Source organism: Staurois parvus, unplaced genomic scaffold (genome assembly GCF_062004578.1).
Source record: "Staurois parvus isolate SC_StPar_1 unplaced genomic scaffold, SC_StPar_1.0 ptg000498l, whole genome shotgun sequence".
NCBI lineage: Eukaryota > Metazoa > Chordata > Amphibia > Anura > Ranidae > Staurois > Staurois parvus.
The window spans coordinates 312,848-339,447 of record NW_028318294.1 but is presented as its reverse complement, the minus strand read 5'-3'; the positions used below and the strand labels follow the sequence as shown (position 1 = coordinate 339,447).

The following is a 26,600-nucleotide window of genomic DNA, read 5'->3' as shown; positions in this document are numbered from 1 at the left end:
TTTTGCTAACAAACATGTCTAATAAAGAAATGTAAAAAATCTAATTTTTTCATAAATTTAGGCCAAAATGTTTTCTGCTACATGTATTTGCTAAAAGAAAAATCTCAATGCACGTCAATTAATTGGTTTACGTGAAAGTTATAGTGTCTACAAAATGGCGGTATATATACTGGAATTTGCAGTTATTTATTTTTATACTAGTAATGGCGGCGATCAGCGACTTATAGTGGGACTGTGGCTGACATTCTGACACTGGGGGGAACTGACTAACTGCCACTGACATCCCCAGTGACACTAATACAGTGATCAGTGCTAATAAAAAGCACTGACAATATACTAATGACACTGGGCAGGAAGAGGTTAACGTTTGGGCGATCAAGGGGTTAACTGTGTGCTGTTTTACCTTGGAGATATGCTGTTTTGTATTTCTCTGCAGAGAAATACAAAACAGCATGTCCATGCTGATAGGGGAGAGACCTGAGTTGTTTACACACAGGTCTCTCCCCTGTCAGCTTTGCATGGCGATCACTGGGTGCTGGCAGGGAATCTCCGGCCAGGACCCAGTGATTGACACGCCTAGCTGCCAGTGGTGGTGCAGGTAAGGCAGCATGTGTGCGCTCCTTACCTGGAAATGCAAATTACATATATATACACATGATTTTGCACAGCCCTGCCGCCCTGTAGCTGTAGTTCTACTATAGGGCGGCAGGGAAGCGGTTATACAGAACCAGAGCAGGACCTGGAAGATCGAAGCTATCACCGTAGTAGTTATTTTCAGCTTCCCCAGTGGTCTGTTGGGCATGAGATATGCATACTTGCATTGTGCCAAGGTGGACAAATGTTGCAATACCGATCATTTGTAGATTTCAGCTTTTAAAGCAAGCCAAGTGGAAATTATTACACCAACCCAGGCAGCTGCCGTGGTGTCCAGAGACATGAGCGACCAATCAGCAGAAGCAGAAGCCTTCGTGGCAGCCCTGTTCAGGTAAATGTGCCGCACTCGGTATATTGGTAGTGCTGCCCGATGTTAAATGTTTATTGACGCATGTAGAGAGTTTCTGCATCATTTTTTTATGTTTTAAGAGGAAAATTTTCACTGCAGACACATAGCTGGCGACATGTTAACACTGTTTTTGCAGCTCTGTCTATGTAAGTCAAGTATTATACACAGAAGGCTGCCTTGGGACACTGGGCACAATTCCCTAAGCGGTATCTTACGGCATCCGAATATGTGGTAGGATACCGCATTGCATTTAAAAAAAAAACCCTTTGAGTTCACTAAAAAACGCTACTAAAATACCGCATTAGTTATTTTATCAAGTCATTCAAGTCATGCGGTATTTTAGTAGTGAAAACCATGCGTTAATGTTTCAGCTGTCAGTGGGGTTTCCCACCGACAGCTGAATGTAAAAGAAAGAATTGTCAGCAATTAAAAAAACGGTGTGGGGTCCCCCCTCCATCCATACTAAGCCCTTCGGGTCTGGTATGGATTTTGAGGGAAACCCTTATGCCATACTTTTTTTGTTTAAATGGAGTGGACAATACGCTCTTTTTTAATTTTTTTTTAATTGCTGGCAATTTTTTTTGTACATTCAGCTGTCAGTGGGGAACCCCGCTGACAGCTGATGACTCATAGGTTGTTAGCGACTCGGCGGCCACCCATTCCTTAACAACCAATGACAGTACTGATAGATGCCAGTACATACCGCATGCTTGGACCACTACTTAACCACTTGCCAACCGCTCTGTAGCCCAATGACGGCTACCGAGCAGTTGTCCAGTCCTGGGAACGCGCCCTCCTGCGTACCCCCCAGGGGTGCGCACCAGGCGATCTTCTTATGGACACAGCTTATCACGCAATGTGGTAAAAGGCCAATCACAGCGGAATTTTACCACGTGATCAGCTGTGTCCAATGACACGCTGATCACCAGTAAATGCAGTTGCCGGTTATCGGCTGCACTTTCCTCATACTGTCACAGCGTGAGGAAAGTACTGCCAATAACTGGCAATTGTCAGAGGACGGATCGGCACCAATCATCAGTGCACTGATGATCAGTGCCCTGATCATCAGTGCCCAGCAGTGCCACCCACCATTGCCACCCACCTGTGCCCAGCAGAGCCACCCACAAGTGCCCAGCAGTGCCACCCACCTTTGTCCAGCAGTGCCACCCACCTGTGCCCATCAGTGCCTAGTACTGCCACCCACCTGTGCCCAGCAGTGCCACCCAGCAGTGCCACCAATCAGTGCCCATCAGTGCCACATATCAGTGCCCATCATTGTTACATATCAGTGCAGCATCATCAGTGCTGCCTCATCAGTGCCAGCTCATCAGTGCTGCCCATCAGTGCCACCTATCAGTGCTCCCTATCAGTGCCCATCGGTGCCGCCTATCCATGCCACCTCAACAGTGCCACCCATCAGTTCCCATCAGTGCTGCCTCGTCAACGGACATCAGTGAAGGAGAAAATTTCCTTTTTGCAAAATTTTATAATAGAAACAAATATAAACTTTTTTTTTAAATGTTTTGCTCTTTTTTTGTTTATTGCGCAAAAAATAAAAACACCCAGCGGCGATTAAATACCACCAAAAGAAAGCTCTATTTGTGTGAAAAAAATTATAAAAATTTCACATGGGTATAGTGTTGCATGACCGCGCAATTGTCACTCAAAGTGCGACAGGGCTGAAAGGTGAAAATTGGCCTGGGAAGGAAGAGAGTATAAGTGACCGGTAGGCATGTGGTTAATTACTGCATGCATTTAATAATTTATTTCCTTTTGTGAATTGACTTTAACCACCTCCAGTCCGGCCGTTGTATATAAATGGCCGGACAGTGGCAGTGCAGGGTCGGGTGGTTGTTTATAAACAGCCTCCCCGCACCCTGCTTGTGCGCCCTCCCTGGGAGCGCGCAGCACCACGATCCTGTGCCCGCTGTGTCCTCCGGACACAGTGGAACATCGATCGTCAAACGGGACCTCTGTACGAGGTCCTGATCATGTGATCACTGATTGGCCAATTGGTGATCACATGCAGAGTAGTAAGCAAGATGTCACTTGTGACATCATTGCTTACTACGTGTGAAATCTGTGAATGATCACAGAGGTCACATGGTACAAGGCTATTCACAACAGCCTTGTACCATGTGACAAGCTGTGGCCAATCACAGCTCACCCAGTAGTTCTCAATGGCTGCAAGAATGCAGCTAGAGAGAAGGAGAAATTATTGCTTTTACATTCTTTATGGGTGTAAAAGCAATCAGTGTAAAAAAAAAAAAAAATCTTCATCACCCCCCACAAGTAGTACAGTGTCACCATGGTGACACTGTACTGCTAGAGTGACAGTATGTAAAAAAAAAAAATAATAAAGAAAAAATAATATAAAATAAATTAAACAAATTAAAAAAAAAATGTTTAAAAATTATAATTTTTGGTTATTATAAACTAATTTGGGTTATTTGTTTTTTACTAAAAATATAACGGAATACATTTTGGCCAAGATTTATGATGAAATACTATTTATTTGCAAAATTTATTTCAAAATTTTTGGACATTTTAATTTACATAGAAAAAAAAATAAAAATCCCAACGGTGAATAATTACCACCAAAATAAATCTGTATCTGTCTCAAAAAAATGCTAAAAAATTCATATGGGTACAGTGTTGCATGACCGCGCAATTGTCATTAAAAGTATGATAGCACTGAAAGCTGAAAATTGGCCTGGGCAGGAAGGGGGTGAAAGTGTCCGGACTGGAAGTGGTTAACCTCCCTAGCGGTCTGATTATGTCCATATTTCTGTGCTCAAAGCGGTACATTATTTTGCATGGAAACATGTATTTTTTTTATTGTAGGCTGTAATTTTTAGGAATAACTCACTGAAATCTGTCCGAACAAGAGTCTACTAAACATCCCGGGTAGGATAAAACGTGAAACACGAAATCATAAATTATAATTTAATAAATAATCATAAAAATAATATTATAATAAAAATACATTTAATTCAATAATATAATCAAACCAAAAACACTGAAATTTGAAATATAGCGCCAAGTTCGCACATCACTGAGCAAAATCATTTTCAGTTTCTGATGACGAATTTCCCCACCAATCATTATCACTCAATTCTGCAAGTTGTTCTAATTTTCTATCGCTGTTCTCTAGCTGGTCTAAAAGCGCTTTTGACCTAAAGGGACGCTTTTTGGACGCCATGGACATTTCTCAGTTTCCAGGCAGAAAGAACAGTAAAAATGCAGGCAGGGCACAGGACAAAGCACTAGGGACAAAATGTATGTGAAATGGGTTGATACAGTAATGTTATACTATGTGATTTTAGTGAATGTCACTTTTTGCCATTTTTAAATTTCCCGCCGTTCCATCCCCGTATGTCCCGACGTCGCAGGGGACAGAACCCAGATGACAGATGCAGGCATCCACCGGATTACATTGCTGGGAACACTGCAGGAGGGACATCGCGGGAGCGCAGGACAAGGTAAGTGATCGAGGGATTGCGGAGCAGCGCCGCATGGTATTCCCGAGTGTAGCTCGGGGTTACCGCTTGTGGTGCTGAAACTTTACCCCGAGCTACACTTGGGAATACCGCCAGGGAGGTTAAGGTCTTTTTATGCGGTATTTACCGAATGTTTTTGCCATTTTTGGTATATACCGCATACCAGCAATAGTGAATTGACATTTTCAGTATCGCATGCGATATGTGGTGATCAGGGGCGGACTGACAACTCATGGGGCCCCCGGGCAATAGGGGATCATGGGGCCACTCTGTCCTTGCCCAAACTCAAATCCTATGAAAAAGGTACCAGTGGCATCTCATGGGGCCCCCTACTGACCCCGGGCCCTCGGGTGTATCTGACTTAACTCATGTGTTAGGCTTTAGTGAATTGTTCTCACTGTTACAAACACCATGGCATATTTACTAAACTGCATAAAAATAATGTTCTACCAATAATACCGGGTCTCTGCTATGTGTCTGCATTCCCTTCCTTTCCTGTTGTAGCCGGCTGTAGTACTAATCAGCTATAATCTTCTGTGTTCTCAGAAATTCCCTAGAGTGCAGCACTTATACTGGCGGACCTGCTTACCATGCCTATCACAGGTTAGTGCCATGGCTTCTGAATTACAAACCTTCAAATATTCACAAGCCAGCTACCAAGGCAAACAACAAAATGAAGACAATTTGTGATTGACGGAGGAAAGTAAATCAGGCCAAACAAGCAGGAGATGTCAAGAGGGCAAATATTTAGGGTTCATGTACACTGCAGCTGATAAACTGACATTCAGGAGCTGTTCTGCGTTTTTTTCAGCAGCCCCTGAACTCTCCCTAATGTTTTCCTATGTGTCCATGTACACAGTCGTTTACAAGCAATTGAGTTTACAGTCATTTTTTTAATGCACCAAACTTGCGTTCAGGAGTAGATTTTACCAAACGCTTGTAAACGCGGTTTATAAGCGTTTGCGTTTAGAAGCGTTTTTTAACTGTTCCATGTCCAGATGCTGTCCAGAGTCTTTTTCTTCATCAGAAATGTATGCAAAGTGTTTTCCATGTATTCAAATTGACCCGGTATACCGGCGCAGTCAGTTTCATGTTTCGCGTGAAGGAAAAAATGGTAGAACGCGCCGCATTACGCTCATAATGGGATCCATAGTGAATACAACCAGAAAGGACAGGTCATCTCCACACATACTGCTCTCTCTGCTTCTGCTCTCTCTATTTCTCTCAAAATGTCTGAAATAGTTAATTTTTGACTATTTTTCAGTGCATTCTGGGCATTTGGGAAGGTCTCCTGAGGTTATCTTTTAAAAAGCACTTCTAAATGCAAACACACATAAACGTGGTTAAAACTCACGTTTTTTTAACCTACGTTTTCCAGCAGTCCGTTTCCATCATTCAGAAGAGTTTTCCAAACGCCCCGTGTACATGAGCCCTCAGGGACAATCTATCCTTGCAAACACGGAGCTTTTGGCAATTATTCCATACATGTCAAGAGCCATGAAGGTTAGAAGTTTCATGTGCCCCTCCTTATTCCAGCTCTTGTAGGGGAGAAAGTAACAAAGGGCTCTGCAAGTCAATTTTATTTCAAGGATTTATAAAGCACCAACAATTTATGCAGTTCTTCAAATACTGTACATTCACATCAGTCCTTGCCCTCAAGGAGTTAACAGTCTAAGGTCTCTCTCGCACATGCATACACATACAAGGGCCAAATTAGACAAGAGCCAATTATCATACCACCACGTCTTTGGAGTGTGAGAGGAAATCAGAGTACCCTGAGGAAATTCTCAGAAGCACAGAGATAACATGCAAATTCCATGTGAATAGTGTCCTGGCTGGGATTTAAACCATGGAACCCGGTGCTGTGAGGCAGAAGTGTTACCCACTAAGCAACTGTATATTGAGAAGCACTACCTGGAAAGATTGTGAATAGTGTATTTGTGTCATTTAGGTTTCTCAAATACCCATGAAGGAGGCTTCAGGGTTTATGGCTGATGTGGAAAAAGCCAACGTTTTGTTTTATCAGGATATAGTTACGGTACTGAGTCCTAGAGTCCGGAGGCTTTCTAGGGCTTTGAATGGGTTAAAGCCTCAATTTCTAGGTTCACAAACTCTGGAAACCAGAGTTTTACTTTGGTGCTTACTTAAGGCCTGAATCTTGGCTGGCTCCTTCCCTGCTTCCCAGGCTGTCCTTTCTCAGGGGACAGTTGAGGCTGAGAGATCCTCCTTCCCAGCTCCTGCCTGCAGGTAGGCACCTCTCCTGGGCCCCCTCCCAGGCTCCACATGCAACCTTCACTCCACCTTTCACTACTCCTCTGGCTTAGCAGGCTGTCATACTTAAAGGCTGCCATGGCCTCATACCAAGCTTCCTACTTGGGGATTGGCCAGAGTCCCCTGAGTATGCAGATCATCCCCTCCTCACCCTCTGCACACTGACTTCTAGAAACTTCTCAATTCTGTAGAGCAAGGGGGGGGGGGATTATCAGGGAACTGATCAGCAGAGCCCCCAGTCCTGACCTGAAAATAACCTGGCTGACTCATCCCAGGCTGCTACTTAGCCCCCGAGTGCAAACCTATCTATCTATCTATCTATCTATCTATCTATCTATCTATCGCCTTTTAGCTAACTAGAGGGGCGTGACATTAAAACCTTATCAAGTAAGAGGTACAGAAAATGTTAGCCCTTGGGCTCATCGAGGAATCTAACAGTGGTCATGTCCCATAGTGCTCATCCCCAAGCCAGATGGCAGTTTGAGGTTCTGCAGCGACTTCAGGAATCTAAATAAAATATCCAAATTTGAGGTTTATCCCATGTCCCAGGTGGATAAATTGATAGAAAGGTTGAGTCCACCCAGGTACATTACCACTCTCAATTTTACTAAAGGGTACTGGTAGGTTCCCTTTACAGCCAGATCAAAGGAAAAGACTGTGACACCAGATGGGATGTTCAAGTATTGTTGGCCCCAGCCTCATTCCAGAGGATGAAGGACGGCATTCTTAAACCCTACAAATGCCCCACATCTGGATGATGTTACCAAAAGGGGTGGATGCAGATAAAAACACATATTTCTTAGAGTGTTGCTATGCTATTCTTTTTGAAATTTGAATTTTGGAAGAACACTATATTCTTTGTATTCTATTCTTTTCTGTTCTATTATTTTGTTTTCTATTCTATTCTTTGATTTTCTATTCTTTTCTGTTCTATTCTGTTTTATTCTATTCTTTTCAAAATTAAAATTTTGGAAGACAGCTATATTCTTTCTATTTTATTCTATTATATTTGAAATTCGAATTTTGGAAGGGGACTATGTTCATTCTATTCTTTTTTTTTTCTATTATTTTCTATTCTACTGTTCCTTTGTTTTCTATTCTATTCTTTATTCTATTCTCTTATTCTATTTTTTTATTTTCCATTCTATTTTTATATTCTAGTATATTATTTTCTATTCTATTATTTTATTTTCTATTCTGTTTTACTCTGTTCTATTCTATTCTATTCTTTTTGAAATTCTAATTTTAGAAGGCAGCTATATTCTTTCTGTTTTATTCTATTCTATTCAAAATTAAAATTTCAGAAGACGGCTATATTCTTTCTGTTCTATTCCATTCTATTTTTACATTATATTATTTTCCTTTCTAGTCTATTCTTTTATTTTTTAATATATTCTGTTCTGTTTTATGCTATTATTTTCGAAATTCGAATTTCAGAAGACAGCTATATTCTAATACACACAGTCGTTGAAGGATATTTGAAAATTGAAATTTTTTTTTAATTTCTTTCGAATTTGATTCATATTTGAATAATTAGTTTTTTTGGACAAAATTTTATTTTTTTATATCGGATTCATTTAAATTCATTACTATTGTAATTTTAATTTTGTAATTTTTTATTGTAATTTTAATACATCCGAATCTCTGAATAACAAAAATTTTATCCAAATTTCGATTCTGAATTAAATGAACTGTACATGTCTAGGGGGCACTATTAATCCCACTGACACCAAAAATGGGGAATTATTTCTCCCACTAAAGATGTGGCATTGCTTACTCCTACTGACAGCAGGACATTTTCTACTCCCACTGGCCCCAGTCTAGTCCCCCTAAAGTCTGAACTACAGTAAACTGGTTTAGAAAGTTTGGAGACCCCTGATCTAAATTACAACTGTTAATGTATTTTTTACCCCATTCCACAGATATAGGTCGACACGTTGCATGGAATAAATTGGCTTCTTCAAGACTGGTACCAATATCTGTTGAAATATTGTGTTCAGTGGTCTATACACTTGTCTAATATTCATATTACCACTAATGAAAAACTAGCATAATGAAACAAATACATTGGAAAAGATAAAGTAGAGGTCCACATGCAGCACACATCCCAAAACTACACCCAGTGGACAGGTATATTGACCACTTCTGGTCTGGCCCAAGTATATAAACGGCCGGATGGGAGCAGTGCAGGAGCGGGTGGCTGTTTATAAATGTCCTCCCCGCTTCACTGCTTGTGTGCGCTCCCTGGGACCGCGCAGCACCACGATACGGTGTCCGCTGTGTCCGGAGGACACGGTACCTCTGTGTGAGGTCCCAATCATGTGATCACTGATTGGCCAATCAGTGATCACATGAATAGTAGTAAACAAGATGTCACTTCTGACATCATTGCTTACTACGTGTGAAATCTGTGAATGATCACAGAGGTCACATGGTACAAGGCTATTCACACCAGCCTTGTACCATGTCACAAGCTGTGACCAATCACAGCTCGCACAGTATTTCTCAATGGCTGCAAGAATGCAGCCAGAGAGAAGGAGAACTGATTGCTTTTACAGCCTTTTTGGGTGTAAAATCAATCAGTGTAAAGAAAAAAAAAAAACGTCATCACCCCCCACAAGTAGTACAGTGTCACTATAGTGACACTGTACTGCTAGGGTGACAGTATGTTACAAAAATAAATAAATAAATACATATTAATATAAAAAAATAAAATAAAAATGTAAAACGTTTTTAAAAATTATAATGTTTGGTTATAAACTAATTTGGAATATTTATTTTTTTTAAACTAAAAAGATAACTGAATACATTTTGGCCAAGCTTTATGAAGAAAGATTATTTATTTGCAAAATTTTCTAAGAAAAACAATTTTTTTTAATTTTTTTAACTTTTTGATTTATATAGCAAAAAAAAATAAAAATCCCAGTGGTGAATAAATACCACCAAAATAAGTTTTATCTGTCTCAAAAAATGCTAAAAAATTAATATGGGTACAGTGTTGTCATTCAAATGATAGCACTGAAAGCTGAAAATTGGCCTGGACAGGAAGGGGGTAAAAGTGTCCGGACTTGATGTGGTTAATTTTATACAAGTCCAAAAAGTATTTTACTTACTTACTTACAGTATACTGGTTAGATCTGTGTAGTTACATGAGCTAAATTAGGAAAGAGGAGGAACTCCCAAAGGGGAAGCAATGGGAAAAGAAAAAGATTTCTCCACCCGAAAATCCTACCAGCATCAAGACGTGCATGTCTAGAAAAGGTGCTCTGGGAGCTCTATACAGAAAAATCCCATTGCTCTTTCCCTCTCCCCTCCTTTTATCTTTTGGAAGTTTGTTCTAGCTGGAAACTCCTTAGGTGGGAACAAGGGGCGGACTGACAACTCATGGGGGCAATAGGGGATCATGGGGCCCCGGGCAATAGGGGATCATGGGGCCCGTGTCCTTGCCCAAACTCAAAAAAGCTTATGAAAGAGGTACCAGGGGCATCTCATGGGGCCCCCTACTGACCCTGGGCCCTCGGGCAGTGCCCGAGTTTCCAAATGGTCAGTCCGCCCCTGGTGGGAACAGATGACACTCAAATACAAGTTTATATATTAAGTTTATGACTTTGTTGCCATAATGTTTGAATATTAGCGTACTGCATGGAGGGTTTCATAAATAAAGTATAGAAGGATTGTTTTGGTGATTATGGATAGGAAAATGAAATTTCCGTTCTTTAATGTTCAGCCTGAAGAAGGTTTTAGAGGAGAAATCGGCCTTGTTTTGGCCTATGACCTACTTTATGGAATGTAAAGAAACTCAGATTATTGCATTCAGGATACACAAACATTCAAGAAGTCCCAAATGAATTTAAGGAGAAATGGAAATCCAATCTTAATAAATGATATTTGGGTACGGCGACAATACTAAAAGAACATTTTGAACAGGAAATTAGAAAATGAGATTCAAGAATTTTTTACATTTTTAACATTCAGAGCGGATTTCAAAGATTTCCTAACATATGAATATTTCACCAATCTGTAAGCTGTCCCAGTCTTGAATGCCAGCTGTCCTCTTACAAATTGTTTGTATTATTTTATTATTTTGCTCTAGTTGTTGTTGAAGCTCCTCATCCTTTTTCTTTATGTAGAAGAGTTACAACAAATCTGGTTAAGTTCATCTGTGACAATTTGTATGAATAGACCAAACACAGTAACCTGAGTGTCTATATATTTGATACATTTATATATTGCTTTCATAGCAATGGAATGGAGCTTTCTAAACCAGCCTTTTTCAACCAGGGTGACCAGGCACACTGGGGTGCCTTCAGGTTTCTTCATGGGTGCCTTGGCAAAACACCTAAAAATTGCCCAATAATTGTATACAAGCCAACGGGTGGATCAAGCTTGCCATTTAGTTGTAAAAAGCCAGAGGTTTTAATAGTGCACCATTAAAACCTTCAGGCCGCCAGATTCCCAACATACAATGACATCATCACTTGATAAGGAGGACATTTGTTGCCTTCATAGCATCCTTGTTTGCCCTTCTCCATCAACACTGGGATTACATTAGCTGAGTGAGGGAGAAGAGAAACATTGGAATACTAGTCAGTACCATTGTACAAAGGTATATTTGCCTTGGAAAAAAAAATCTCCAACATTGGGTGACCTACGTTTCTGGATATTGCTGTGTTATGTAAAATTATTAGTTTAGGTTTTTACATTTTAGAATAGGGTGCCTCAGAATTTTAAAGGGTGGTCGAGAAACACTGTTCTAAACTGTATAATCATAGCACACAAATATATTTGTCAAGTTACTGCTCCCTCTATTCCCATATGGAAGAAAAATATATTTGAAATATATTTTAAAAATATTCTTCCCAAATTTATTGACATATATTTAAAATGCTAAAATTTTTGCCATATTCAATATATTTCAAAATATATTTCAAGATATATATATATATATATATATATATATATATATATACACATACACATACTGCATGTTGAAATGCGTTTTTTTAAAAAACATTTTTGGAATACATTTACAAATATACGTAAAAATATATGTTAAAATGACTTTTTTATATGTTGAAAAAAATCTGAAGCATATATTTTTAAAAATATTTTTCTTTTAAATATATTCTTCAGATTTTTTTGAACATAAAAAAGTCATTTTTCAAGTCAAGTTATTTTTACATATATGTGTACATGCATTCCAAAAATGTAGATTTGTATTTTTAAAGACATACAGTATATTTGAAATGTATTTTGAAAAATATTTTTCAGAAATTTTGTAATAAAAACGCATTTCAACATGCAGTATATATATATATATATATATATATATATATATATATTGAATATGGCTAAAATTGTAGCATTTCAAATATATGTCAATATATTTGGGAAGAATATTTTAAAAATATATTTCAAATATATTTTTCTTCCATATGGGTTTGCTGGGCATTCTATGCCACATATAAAGTTATCTTTCTATATGATAATCTGGTGATTCTGTTTTTATCTTTTTAGGAACATTGATATGGGGGTACTACATGGTGGCAGTGAAACACGCCAGAACACCTTGTGATATGCATGCTTTGGATTTACTTCCACCAGTGACATATTATTGACTGTCGCCATGGTTACACGTACAGAGGATAATATTGGAAAGGCCTCCTGGGAAAAAAAACAATCTATTACTTGCACACGTTTGAGATTGCTAATTCATTACAAAATCCAATACTGTCAGTGGTACCTGATTCTTACTAGGGTTCTTCATCTATTGTCCATGAAACCAACTTTACTAAGTGACATATTGCTTCCTGTGGTGGATCAGCTTTAATTTATTGTTTTTTAATTCAATTTATGTCAGGCTTTGTGTCGTAAATAATATTCCTTGGGAATAAAAAGCCACATTTATCCAATCAAGGTCCACGTTCCATAAAGGTTCTAAGGCCAAAGCCTGCCTGAATGGGTTCTACATATTTGAAAATAAATGTTGGGATAATAATTGTTTCCATGTTGAAGCAGGTTACAATGAACATGTCTGTCTGACATGACAGCTACTGTATATAATTGAGCTAGGATAGGAACTAAGGGTTATCCCAGTGTATGCGTCCCTGCACTCCAGAACTGATCTGTGACTATGGACAGGGGAGGACTGACCATTTGGAAACTCGGGCACTGCCCGAGGGCCCGGGGTCAGTAGGGTGCCCCATGAGATGCCCCTGGTACCTTTTTCACAGGCTTTTTTGAGTTTGGGCAAGGACACAGGGACCCCATGATCCCCTATTGCCCGGGGGCCCCATGAGTTGTCAGCCCGCCCTTGACTATGGAGATACAAGTATGCAGGCAGGGCTGCCTTAGTACTTCTTTTTAGAGCACCTGCTGTTAAATCGCAGTATAATTTCTGTTGTGTTTCCTTAGTCCCCTTCAACTCGAAGGGTCCGATCAGATCCGCCTGTCAGTTTTTCAGGCAGACCTGATCGGATGGTCAATTCACCCCTATGTGAGTGGCAATTCCATTTACACTTGTCTAATTCAATCTGGTCCACTAAAAAAAAGGCAGGGATCCATCCTCCTTCATCCAGGTAGAGCAGAATGGAGGGCAGTAGGGTGTAAACTGACAGTGGTGTCTGTTCACACCCGGCCATCTGTAGAACAGAATGGGCTCTGTCTGTGTCCGCTCTGCATAAACTGAGTGGACATGGACCCGTCATCCACCCACTCTGCTCTGATCAGCAGGGGATCAGTGGAAACATCCTCTACTGATCAAAACAGAGTCCACCCCATGTGGAAGGGGCCTTAATCTATATTGACAACTAATACACTACAGATGGTGGACACTTGACCATCACACATGGACATCTCATACTATGGACTATAATATGGACTTTGCCTCCCTCTGCTACTGTAACAGCCTCCAGTCTTCTTGAAATTGTTTCCACAAAATGTGAACTGTGCCCAGAGCCAGATCTAGCCTATCTGATCTGGGGTTCAGTAAAAAAAAGTCAGGGGGCAGAATGTCAATAGTGTGACAGAGATGCAAGGAACCAGTATTCCCTGTTCACTCGGCATGCTTCTGTACCACTGAGTCATAATTCAGAAGTAATGTTTGACAGGTAGTGCAGAGGCAGTACAGAAATGCTGGTATATATCAGGCTGTCATTAGTTTATGGTGATTAAACAGAACCTGTGCCCCCGTATATCAGATATCCCTATTAGAGTCTCTCCTTATATCAGGAATCCTCCTCAGAGATCCTGTAAGAGTCCCTATAACATCTGGTGTCCTCACCAGAGTGCCCCTTACAAAAAAAAGGCCATATCAAAGTGCCGCCTTACATCAATTGCCTCATCAGAGTGCCCCCTTACATCAATTGCCCCCCTCTGAGTGTCCTCTTTACATGAACTGTCCCCATCAGAGTGCCCCCTTACATCAACTGTCCCCATCAGAGTGCCCCCTTACATCAACTGTCCCCATCAGAGTGCCCCCTTACATCAACTGTCCCCATCAGAATGCCCCTGTACATCAACTGTCCCCAATCAGAGTGCCCCCTTATATCAACTTTCCCCATCAGAGTACCCCCTTACATCAACTGTCCCCATCAGAATGCCCCCTTACATCAACTGTCCCCATCAGAGTGCTCCCTTACATCAACAGAGTGCCCCCTTGCATCAACTGTTCACGTCAGGTCTCATGGCTTTGTGGATGCACTCTCAAAGATCTAGGGGGCACAACTAAAATCTGGGGGGGCATAGCCCACCCCAGCACCCCACTAGATCCATGCCTGACTGTGCCTGTGGGAATTTGTGCCCAGTCAGCAAAACAAGCATTTGTAATGTTTAGTACTGACTAGGGATGCACGATACCAGTATTGGTGCTCATACCGATATAAGTACTCATGCTTGTGAAAATGCTCCTGATCCTGGAAACTGATTCTTTGCGCTGCGATTTTTGTCAATACAATTTGCACTGCAAAGATTAGCATGCAATTTGAACAGGAATTAAATTCCTGTCCAGATTGCATACGGTTTCCCCACTGCTCCTCTGTGAACCCAGGCTTGTCATAACCCGAGTTCATACAGAAGCAGTGCAGAACCTCCCGGCAGGCATCCCATGCTGAGCGGAGAGTGGACGTCTGGAATGTATACAAATCCCCAGACCTGTGAAGCAGCTTTCTCTCCTCGCGTTGCAGGGATGAAAGTACAGTCTAGACAGCATCTGATTGGTCAGCACCGTCCATGTGGCGGTGCTGACTAATCAAAAGCCCTCTAGCCCGAACTGTCATCTCTAAATGGAGAGGAGAGAAAGTGGCGGGGATTTCAAATCCCTGATGCTTTCTTTCCTCTCCTACCGCTGAGAATATGGAGCTTCTGCCACTATAGTATACATCCCAACATGCCCACTCTCCGCTGCGGGAAACTTCCCTGCACTGCTTCTGTGTGAGCTCAGGCTAAGACAGCATTGGTTCACACAGGAGCAGTGGGGAAACCGCATGTGATTTGGACATAAAAAAATCTCTATTCTTTGTCATGCAATTTGCATCCATACATTTTGTATTGATGCAAATCGTACCTCAAAGTATCAGTACTCGGTATCGACGAGTACTTGACCAAAAGTATCGGTACTTGTACTAGCCGATAAAAAAAGGTATTGGTGCATCACTAGTACTGACGTTAGATGGGAAGACCCAGCCTGCAATTGGTACTCCAATTTATCCTAAAAGTAGGGTTGAGATCAGGACTCTGTGTAGACCACTCCAGTTTTTCCACAATGAACTTATCAAACCAGCTTGATTTACTAAAGGCAAATTTACTGTGCACTGCAAGTGCAATTGCTTCATAGCTTAGCAAATGAGGTGAAGATTCATTTCACAAAGAATACCCAATCACATGCAAGGAAAATTAAAAAAAAAACAGCATTTTGCTTGCACATGATTGGATGATAGAAATCAGCAGATCCTCAGATCTAGAGCAATTGCACTTGCAGCGCATTTGCCGTGCACAGACTATTTGTCTTTAGTAAATCAGCCCCACAATGTCTTTACCAAGCTGGCTTTGTGCATAGGTGCACAGTCATGCTGGAACAGAAAGAATCCTTCCTCAATCTGTTGCCACAAGGTTGGACCTCAGATATCTAAAATGTCTTTTTATTCTGTAGCCGTAACAAAACCCTTCACTGGAAACTCCTGAACTCTGTAGAGGTGTCCATATAGTTTTTGACACATAGTAGATGTAATGGTCAGGTGCCCACAAGTGCTTGGCCATACAGGGGGAGATTTGCTAAAACTGATGCACTTGGGGGCTAAGAATATGCATGCATCATACATACTAGGGGGGGTACAACTGTGGGAATCAATGGTGGAGAAGGATCTGGGAGTTCTGGTAGATCACAAGCTTAATAATGGCATGCAATGCCAAGCTGCGTGTTCTAAAGCGAACAAAATCCTCTCTTGTATTAAAAGAGGTATAGACTCCAGAGAGAGAGATATAATTTCCCCGGTACAAATCATTAGTAAGACCTCATCTGGAATATGCAGTTCAGTTTTGGGCACCAATTCACAAAAAGAACATTGGGGAACTGGAGAAAGTACAGAGAAGGGCAACTAAACTGATAAGAGGCATGGAAGACATCAGCTATGAGGAAAGATTAGAGGAACTGAATTTATTATCTCATGAGAAGAGGCGATTAGGGGGGATACGATCACCATGTATAATACATAAGGGGGGATATGATCTCCATGTATAATACATAAGGGGGGATATGATCTCCATGTATAATACATAAGGGGGGATATGATCACCATGTATAATACATAAGGGGGGGGATATGATGTCCATGTATAATACATAAGGGGGATATGATGTCCATGTATAATACATAAGGGGGGATATGATCTCCATGTATAATACATAAGCGGGGATATGATCACCATGTATAATACATAAGGGGGGGATATGATGTCCATGTATAATACATAAGGGGGATATGATGTCCATGTATAATACATAAGGGGGGATATGATCTCCATGTATAATACATAAGGGGGGATATGATCACCATGTATAATACATAAGGGGGGATATGATCACCATGTATAATACATAAGGGGGGGATATGATCTCCATGTATAATACATAAGGGGGGATACGATCACCATGTATAATACATAAGGGGGGGATACAATCACCATGTATAATACATAAGGGGGGATATGATCTCCATGTATAATACATAAGGGGGGATATGATCACCATGTATAATACATAAGGGGGGATATGATCTCCATGTATAATACATAATGGGGGATATGATCAACATGTATAATACATAAGGGGGGATATGATCTCCATGTATAAATACATCCGTGGTTCATATAGTGAACTCGGTGTAGAGCTATTCACCCTGAGGTCATCACAGAGGACAAGGGGGCACTCTTTACGTCTGGAGGAAAAGAGATTTAATCTCCAAACACGGAAAGGTTTCTTCACAGTGAGAGCTGTGAAAATGTGGAATAGACTCCCTCAAGAGTTGGTTCTGGCCAGCTCAGTGGATTGCTTTAAAAAAGTCCTGGATTCTTTCCTAGATACACAGAATATAATTGGATACTAACATTTATAGGTAAAGTTGATCCAGGGAATATCTGATTGCCTCTCGGGGGATCAGGAAGGATTTTTTTTCCCAGCAGGAGCAAATTGGATCATGCTTTGCTGTTTTTTTTTTTTTCCTTCCTCTGGATCAACTGTGGGTATAGGATTATTATTTTTTTTATTTTAATGGTTGAACTGGATGGACTTTTGTCTTTTTTTCAGCCAGACTAACTATGTAACTATGGTGCACACAGAATCTGGTGCAGCAGAGCATAGTATCACCAGACAGAGAAGGGCATTTAAATGTTCTTTGTATTCCATATAACTGATGCTCAGGTCTGTAGCTTTGGGGCAGGAACACATAACTGAATTGAGAACTGCTCCCATGTTGATTACTGTAAGTAGTGAAAATAGGTTCCTTGGCGGAAATCACTCCTGCGACAAACCGATTAAAGATGCGGAACAGACCGTGTTTATTACATAATTTAGAACGGCAAACATTTGCTGTCAGCTACTGTATGCTGTATAATTTAGAACACTGGAGACTTTCACTTATTATCTAGAGTCCCTTGTTGCACTTGCTTGGAACTGCAAGAATATTGTGTTAGTAAATTCTTTTTCATATAAAGGACAGTGAGACATCAAAATTTTACTGTTGTGTCAGTTTCACTAAAGTGCATAATTATACAATTCAAAAAACAGTAATGTACAGTAAAAAGCAGCTTGATAATAGCATCCTGGTTTCTATCATCTATGATCAGGACATCTTTCATCTTCTAGGCAGGGATAACAAGTGCCTGTTGTGGTTGGTAGTGCTTGTTATCACACAGGGAGACTTTCCAGCATCCTTTGATTTGGGCTGACCCTTCATTTTCTATGGAGAATAGTGAAGAATAAAAAAAAAAAATAAATCTGCAAGTGCTGTGAGTCCCAGCATGGATGACTTGCTTAGGGATGAGTAGATATCTTCCACCTGTAGACATCTGCCTCCCTATGGTGACTTGATTAATAATAGCCAGTCCCAGATCTACTTTCATTTAGCTTTAGCAAGATCCACTTGCGTACTATCATTGCTTTCAGACAATAGCTGGATATTAGGAATAATGCAGGCCATAGATGGGTCAAAAATCTGCGTATTTTTCTTTTAAAAAACAAAAAAATCGGTCGTTCAAGTGGCCGACGTTACCAGCAATGGTAAAAAAAAAAATCGGCCGATTTTCATCCCGTCTACAGCTGGCAAAAAGTGTCCCTGCAGAGAGCTCCACTATTTCTTTGACAGTTCCTTGACATTTATAGCGGTTGCAACATTGTATTTGTATCCATTTAGGATACAGATGTTTTTATTTGGAAAAAAATAGATACATTGTTGCAACCGCTATAAATGTCAAGGAACTGTCAAAGAAATAGCAGAGCTCTCTGCAGGGACATTTTTTGCCGGACTGGAATTCCTCTTCTTCTTCATCCTCTTCTTCTTCATCCTCTTCTTCTTCATCCTCTTCTTCTTCTTCATCCTCTTCTTCTTCTTCATCCTCCTCTTCATCCTCTTCTTCCTCTTCTTCACCTTCTTCTTCTTCATCCTCTTCTTCTTCTGCTTTTTCTACTACTTCTTCATCCTCTTCATCATCCTCTTCTTCTTCATCATCCTCTTCTTTTTCCTCTTCTTCTTCCTCTTCTTCATCCTCTTCTTCTGCCTATTCTTCTTCTTCCTCCTCTTCTTCCTCTTCTTCATCCTCTTCTTCATCTTCTTCTTCATCCTCTTCTTCTTCTTCCTCTTCTTCTTCCTCTTCTTCTTCCTCTTCTTCTTCCTCCTCTTCTTCCTCCTCTTCTTCCTCCTCTTCTTCCTCCTCTTCTTCATCCTCTTCTTCATCCTCTTCTTCTTCCTATTCTACTTCTTCCTCCTCTTCTTCTTCCTCTTCTTCATCCTCTTCTTTATCCTTTTCTTCTTCCTCTTCTTCTTCCTCTTCTTCTTCTTGTTCTCCTTCATCCTCTTCTTCTTTTTTCTGCTTCTTTTTGTCTTCCTCTTGCAGGTCACTGCTCATGCGCAGATTTTTTTATTGGTAAAAAGATCGGCCGATTTGCCCATCATTGCCGCGCAAATCGGCCGATCGGCAAAATCGGACGATTTTTTTCCAACTTTACCGATAAAAAATATCTGCCAAAATACCGAAAAACGGCCGAACAATTAGCCCACTAACGATCCGAAAAATTGGATGATTTTCGACCCATCTATGGCCTGCATAAGGCTCCCAGGCTGGTCACTCACTGTTTTCTACCAATGTGCATATTTGATCTTTTTAGAGTGCACTGGATAGTGCAGATAAAAAAAACTCTACATAATAAATACATCAAAATGCAATAAAGTAATTTTTACATTATTTTTGAATTTTAATTTTTATTATTAAAGTGTTTTTATGAATTAATTATTTTTTTTTTATTAGTGTTTTTTAGTATAAGGCCTCATTCACATGGGCGAACCAACTGTATACATCTTTGCCGGTCTGATGCACGGATCAGAACTTAGGCTGGCCATACATTATACATTTATCTTCCAATTTTCTGCCCAATTTCCTTTAGATTTACCTTCAACTGTGTAGTGCAAGGGCCTGCCTAATTGCATACAACTGAAAGTGTTGTTTAGGTTTGTCCTCCTATTATATGGTTTTTGGTAAATCTAAACCAAAAATCTCCAGATAATTGTATAATGTATGGCCAGCCATAGTCTGCCTGCAAGGATACTTAGAGTTGCTTTGGTTCCAGTGAAGCATTATACATTTGAAGATTTGATATGGGATATTTTTCCCACAGTAGTCTTAGCCTTATGGTATCTACTGAATTGTTGGTCGAGGGGCGCACTGGACACCTTGTTGAATTGCTGGTCGAGGGGGCGCACTGGACACCCTAGCTGCCATTGTGCTACATGCTGGGTGTCCAGTGCAATTCTGTACTTTTAGGGAGGGGTGGGCTCCCTCAGGTCCAGCTGCCCTTGGTCTATCCATTAAATACATGTGCCTCTACTATGGGGGCTCTTAAATTTGTAGAGTTAAGAACTACAGAATACTGGGGTGCCGTGACAAGGATCTGTAGCTTACGTATGTATTTGCAAATGTGTTCTAACTAAACCCCTGTTTTTAACACATACTGCTAGACAGGTAAATTCGGTTTGTTTGCAGGCTGGGAATTTTTCTGTTTTGCTGTTTGACATGTGTCGCCCTTCCATGTGCTCCTTGCTCTGAAGGCCAGCTATAGACTGGGGCAGTGACCGTTTTTTTGTACAGATCAGAACATAGTCTGCCTGCAAGGATACTTAGAGTTGCCTTGGTTCCAGGGAAGCATTATACATTTGAAAATTTTATATGGTATATTTTTCCCACAGTAATCCTAGCTTTTATGATATCTGCAGCATTCTGGAGTCGCCCTTTGGCCATCTGAAATGAAAGGATGGGTGAAAAGATGTCACAAGGTTGTTTTATTCTTGAAAATGTGGTGGGTTAAGGTGTATCAGTCCTCATTTTGCAAAGCTTGGAGGCACTTCACAGCCATTTTTAAATGTGGTCTGAGTTTCCTTCTAGTATTTTGTATTCATTTAATATTATTGTGAATGCAGCAGCAAAAGTGAAGTTCCATGGTATGGTCAGGAAATGGAACATGAAGATCTCACCAGTGGAATGGGAAGATTGAATCAGCTCATCATCCTGTACCCATAACTGAAGCACCACTTTTGTCTGGACTGATCCTTTCAAGTCCTCCATGCCAAACATGGATGTGCTTTTATTTATCCACAGAAATGACAGGTAAAAGCTGATTGGTTTCTAAAGTGGAATACAATTTTCCTGCAGGTGTGTCTCAGTGGACAGTTGGGTTATTAAAGTGAGAATTGTTAGAGTACCCATAGGCTGACCATAGACTGAATGATTTGTTGTCCCGGCCAACAAAGATCCAGCTAAATGAACGAAGTGTGGATTGTTGTAAAAACTGTGATTCTTAAAACGTAAACAACCACTAGAAAAATATCTAACAATTTCCCTTGAAATTATTCATCATTTAAGTTGTATTTGCTCTGGGATATGAAAAATTTTAGGCAAATGTCACATTGGTTCCACCATCCACCATTCTTTGCAATTGTTCACACTAATATTATTTCTCTATCATCCAGCAGATGGTTCTCCTTCAAGAACCATCTGCGGAGAATAATTTTCCATGACGTTGAAAAATCAATTTGATGTTTTCCACTTAAAGTGGACCATACACCATATTTTCCATGACGTTGAAAAATCAGTTTGATGTTTTCCTCTTAAAGTGGACCTTCACCCATTACAGGAACCTACTCTCAATTGGTTCCTTTCCCCTCTCTATAACATGCCATCATACCCCCGTAGGAGCTGCTAAGTAGAATGAATCCCATGCTCTTTTGCCTTGACCTCTCTAGAAACCTCAACTCCTCTGACACACTGGGTTGAATGTAATGACATGCAAAGACACAGGAATTCACTAAAGGTAGCACTTGGCAATCAGCAGTAACAGTTTGTCAAAGAGAGGCATTAAATCAGTAAAGCGATTTAATATATTGTCACTAGACTAAGTTGATAACACAAACATTGAGCTGAAACAATACTGATGGTTACACTATTAGCATACACAAATGTTGAGTAGTAAAGTTTGAATAGTGAGGTGACACTCTGTTTCCAGCATGTACAGTAGCGACAGCATCATAGGTGCAGCAGTGGGCAGTAATGATGCATGAACTACCAAGGGTGAGATGATATTGCAAGAATGCATTAAAGGCGGTTATGCTAGGTCTAGACTGATTGGTATCCACTGAAACAGTAGTAAAAGAGGGAATTAGTAGGGCAAGACAGTCCTTTAAGGGGTTCCTCTGCCGGCTATCGTTGGGGCCCTTTGAGAAGCATTGGTGCACTTATTGGTAGTCCCAAAGAACCAGAATGCAGTGTAGTATAGTAAAAATGCAGCAGGTATGGTAAAGATGGAATAGGTGAGGCACAGAAGCAGTGTCCAAGGAGGAGGGGTGTCACGACCCGCGGTTGCCGCCACCAACAGGCGACAATCGCACAGCCGCGACTAACAGTAATACGTCACGCCCACGGCGTCAGACCCCAGACCTTCTCACCAAACTCGTGACCGAAGGGCCGGCCGATCCAAAACCGCGGTGTGACGCGCGTAACAAGGCCCCACCCAGCTGCACCCTACACAGCGATTGCCCAGCTAATGGACTACAATCGGTGCCTGCAGCCTGGATGCGCTTGTTACTGGGTCAGGTTAGTTACGCAACTAACCCTATACTGCCACCACCACTTTTTTTCGGAGACTGGGAAACTCCCGTTACTAAATATACACTATAATGATTGAAATATTGGTCTATATAGCACGGCCCGCGGACCTTGCTATACAGAGATATACAAACAGTAGCGTCTCTTCAAAGGCAGGGATTCGTGAATTGCAAGTAAGTGCTTAGAAACAGTTTAACACTTTCAGAAAGAAAGATTTATTACTAAAAGCGTTGGATGCAAAATAAATATGTACAAAGAGATATCACAAAAATATATATATGTATACAAAGACACAGCAAACATAGAATAGCGGGAAAATACAGGATAAGTTACTTGCCTTGCCTGGTTTTAGCAAATTCAAGTTGTGAGCAGAAAGCTTCTTTGATCTCCCCTTGTTACGATGTTGCTGGGAGATCCCTCTGTGTGTGTGTGTCAGAGTTTCTCTAACTCACTTAAAAGTCTTCAAGGGTCCCTCTCAGGGGAAGGGGGGCTCTGACTACCCATTTTGGGAGTGGTCATTGGGGAACTCTACACTAAATTACTAGCTCATATCCCGTGATATGAACCATACAGTTGACCTGAGGACTGTGCACTTATTCTGGTTGGTTTGATAATGAGTGGGCTTACATAGTTTTGGGTGATAAAAATGACACCTCATTCAGACTGGATGGCTCCACTTCTCATGTCTTCCTGGTTGTCCCCCACACCATCTGCCAGGAGATAACCTTTGACTCACAGGAATGCAGGGGGGATGTGAGGAGTGATTTGAGAAATGCCTCAGATAAACAGAACACGAAAACGAGGGTTGAGGGGGAACTCCGCTCCAATTCTGATGAGCAAGTTTGCCACAAGGGGGTATTAACGTAGGGTAGGTACTGCACAGATGTGTTGTGATATGCTTATCGTCCTGCCTCCAGTGTCCCAGGTCTTACTAACAAGGCATATAATGGGCAAAGAGCCCTCTCTCCAATCCTTGTGATTCAGCTGAATGCTTTCAGACCCCTCTGATACCCCTGAAAACTTGTGTGTGTGAGGTTTCTCCATTCCCTCTGCAGCAATGGAACGATTTGAACACAGCAGTCTGTATTGTGTAACAAGAGCATCTCTTTCCTTGTTCTCCTGGGCCTCTTGACTGATCTCTCCCGACCCAGCCTGGCTGTGAGCAATTCTGGATACCATTGTGCGCTCCATAAGTCCCTGGGAAAGCAAATTTTCCCAGGCAGACCAGTAAAAACCACCTCATACCTCCCCCTGCTCCTGCATTTTGGGAACTGAAGTATAAAGAGTTCACTGGCCTATTTCACAGCTGCTGTCTTGAACTGCAACTCTCATAATCCACCACTCTGTGTTGGAGTCTATGGGCTGGTTTGACTTGGTCCTTCCTGTGCTGGATGGAGGAAATAACACAGCATAATATCAGCATTACAGTAGAAAGTAGAGCAATAGAGGGCATTGTCCCCATCTCCATAGTGCAGTTTTGTGAAGCGAAACAGCACTTTCTAATTTCTCACCTAGGTGGGAATTACATTTGTATGTCTTCTGGTGTTGCCATGTCATACATTCCCAGGAGGTAGTTTTTCTGAGAGCCACAAGATTGTGTGCATGCCCAGACACGACACTGCACTCTGCCAGGTATCCAGAACAGAGCTCGGCAGCACATCTGCCCACGCTCCAGGAGTTCTCCTGCATGCACATACTGTAGATGCATTAAAAATTAATGGTATCTGTGTACATGTGCAAGAATCCCCGGTGCGTGTGCCTCTGGGCTCTGCCAGATCCCAGATACCTGCAGATATCTGTGCACAAACCAGACTTTTAAAAATGGTGGTGCAGGAGAACAGCAGGGGAAGGGTAACAAAGAGTTGGTGAAGTTCCACTTTAATCAGATTCCATTGAAGATAAAACAAACTGATTTCAACTTATTATTGTTATTATTTCAACTCAATTGTTTGTCTATGGACATGCTATAAACAGTACAAACACATCCAGCCAAGCAATCTCAGATGTAAAAAAAAGAATCATCCTATATGGATTTTCCCAGACAATGACTTGTTTACGATCTATGGGTACCCATAGGATTCCAAACATTATTATTATACAGGAATTATATAGCGCCAACAGTTTGTGCAGCGTTTACAATGTGAAGGCAGACAGTACAGTTACAATCCAATCCAATACAGGAGGAATTAGAGGTCAGGACTCTGTGCAGGACAGTGAAGTTCCTCCACCCCAAACTGGATCATCCATGTCTTTATGGACCTTGCTTTGTGCACTGGTGCGCAGTCATGTTGGAACAGGAAGGGGCCATCCCCAAACTGCACTTGGTGATGTAAGGCTTGGATGCAGCTCCTCGGCCATGAAAACCAATTCCATGAAGCTCTCTATGCACTGTTGTTGTGCTAATTTGAAGGCCACACGAAGTTTGGAGGTCTTTATCTTTTGACTGCAGACAGTTGGCGACTTCCGTGCACTGTGCGCTTCAGCGTGTGCTAGCCCCGCTCTGTCATCTTACGTTGCTGCTGTTCCCAGTTGCTTCCACTTTGTTATAATACGACTAACAGTTGACCATGGAATATTTAGTAGTAAAGAAATTTCACGGACTTATTGCACACGTGGTAACCTGTAAATTCATTGAGCTCCTGAGATCGACCCATTCTTTCACAAATGTTTGTAGAAACTGTCTGCATGCCTAGGTGCATGACTAGGTGCTTGATTTTATACACCTGTGGCCATGGAGGTGATTGGAACACCTGAATTCAATGATTTGGAGGGATGTCCCAATACGTTTGGCAACATAGTGTACAGTAGATCTCAGGCTGCTGCCAATGGACTGTGTACAGAATGCCTCCAGGCTGCCAAAGTGCATTGAATTTTACAAAATCACAGCACTGAAGATTGAGAATGAAAGGTAATTATTAATAACATTAAATTACAACACGACCCTCTAGAAAAAAAATTACAACATTGCTTTTGTAGCAATTGTACATGCTATAGTAATTTATTTTTACTTGCTATTTTTTTCCCCAAGAAAGTGGAGTCACTCTTTAAGCTGAGACGAGCCAGCAGTTTTGTAGCAGACATTTATAACAGATATATAAATGCAGTCCTTACTGTTTTGTTACTATATTTGTAGTGTGATGTGCAGTACCGGAGAAGAATTGACAATTTTTTCTCCCTTTAGTCTTTTAAATAGAAACATCTGAATAATCTATGAAGCCAATAATGTGTGATTCTGCCCCGAAGCAGCTCATGTACTTAGGCGAAAAGCCACATAACATTCAAGGCTGGACAGGCCCATTGGAATAGTGAATTCTTTATCTTAACCCTCTTGTATTTTAATATACGGGGTGTCTCCATTTAATTCCTGGAATGCCCACGGTGTAGCCCTATGGTGATCAGTCACACGGTCATTCTCTCTCGAGCGTGTTCTGACATGTACTAACTTGCACTCACCTGGGTTGCAGACCAGTTGACTCTGTCTTTAGGGAGTAGTAGAAAAAATAACACATGCGTGTGTTGCGTTGTTGGCGTAAAATAAGTGACAGGAATCTGGAGCAGCAGATTAAAGTAGAACTATAGGCAAAACATTTCTTTCATTTTTTTTCACCATCTGTGTCCCATTGTAGAGATTTACCTTCACTTCCTGTCCCAAGGAAATGCCTCCAGAATTGCTGTCTGTGCCACCATTAGGGAGATTCACCCTCTCTATTTGTTCTGCTTAGCATTGTCATTGAAAGTAAAAGAAAATCTCAAATTTTGGGTTGTCTACAGAACAGTAATAGAGGGAAAATATTCCAATTGGGACAATATTTGATCTGGGGGTCCCCAAGAAATTCCTTTAATTTGCAAGGATTTCCAATTAAGTAGAATTATAGGCAAACATGTTTTTTTTTTCATTTTGGATAGCGCAAGGGAGTGTTATAACCCCTCAGATTTTTTTCACCATCTGTGTCCCATTGCAGA

At 41.0% G+C, this 26,600-nt stretch overlaps 1 long non-coding RNA gene across 1 annotated transcript; it reads left to right on the top strand.

The window, feature by feature from the left end:
* The first annotated feature begins 720 nt into the window (after positions 1-720).
* Positions 721-12,686, top strand: LOC149452058 (uncharacterized). Its single transcript, XR_016314929.1, has 2 exons — positions 721-985; positions 12,292-12,686. It is a non-coding gene; the product is annotated as an uncharacterized LOC149452058 (long non-coding RNA).
* The last annotated feature ends 13,914 nt before the right edge of the window (positions 12,687-26,600 follow it).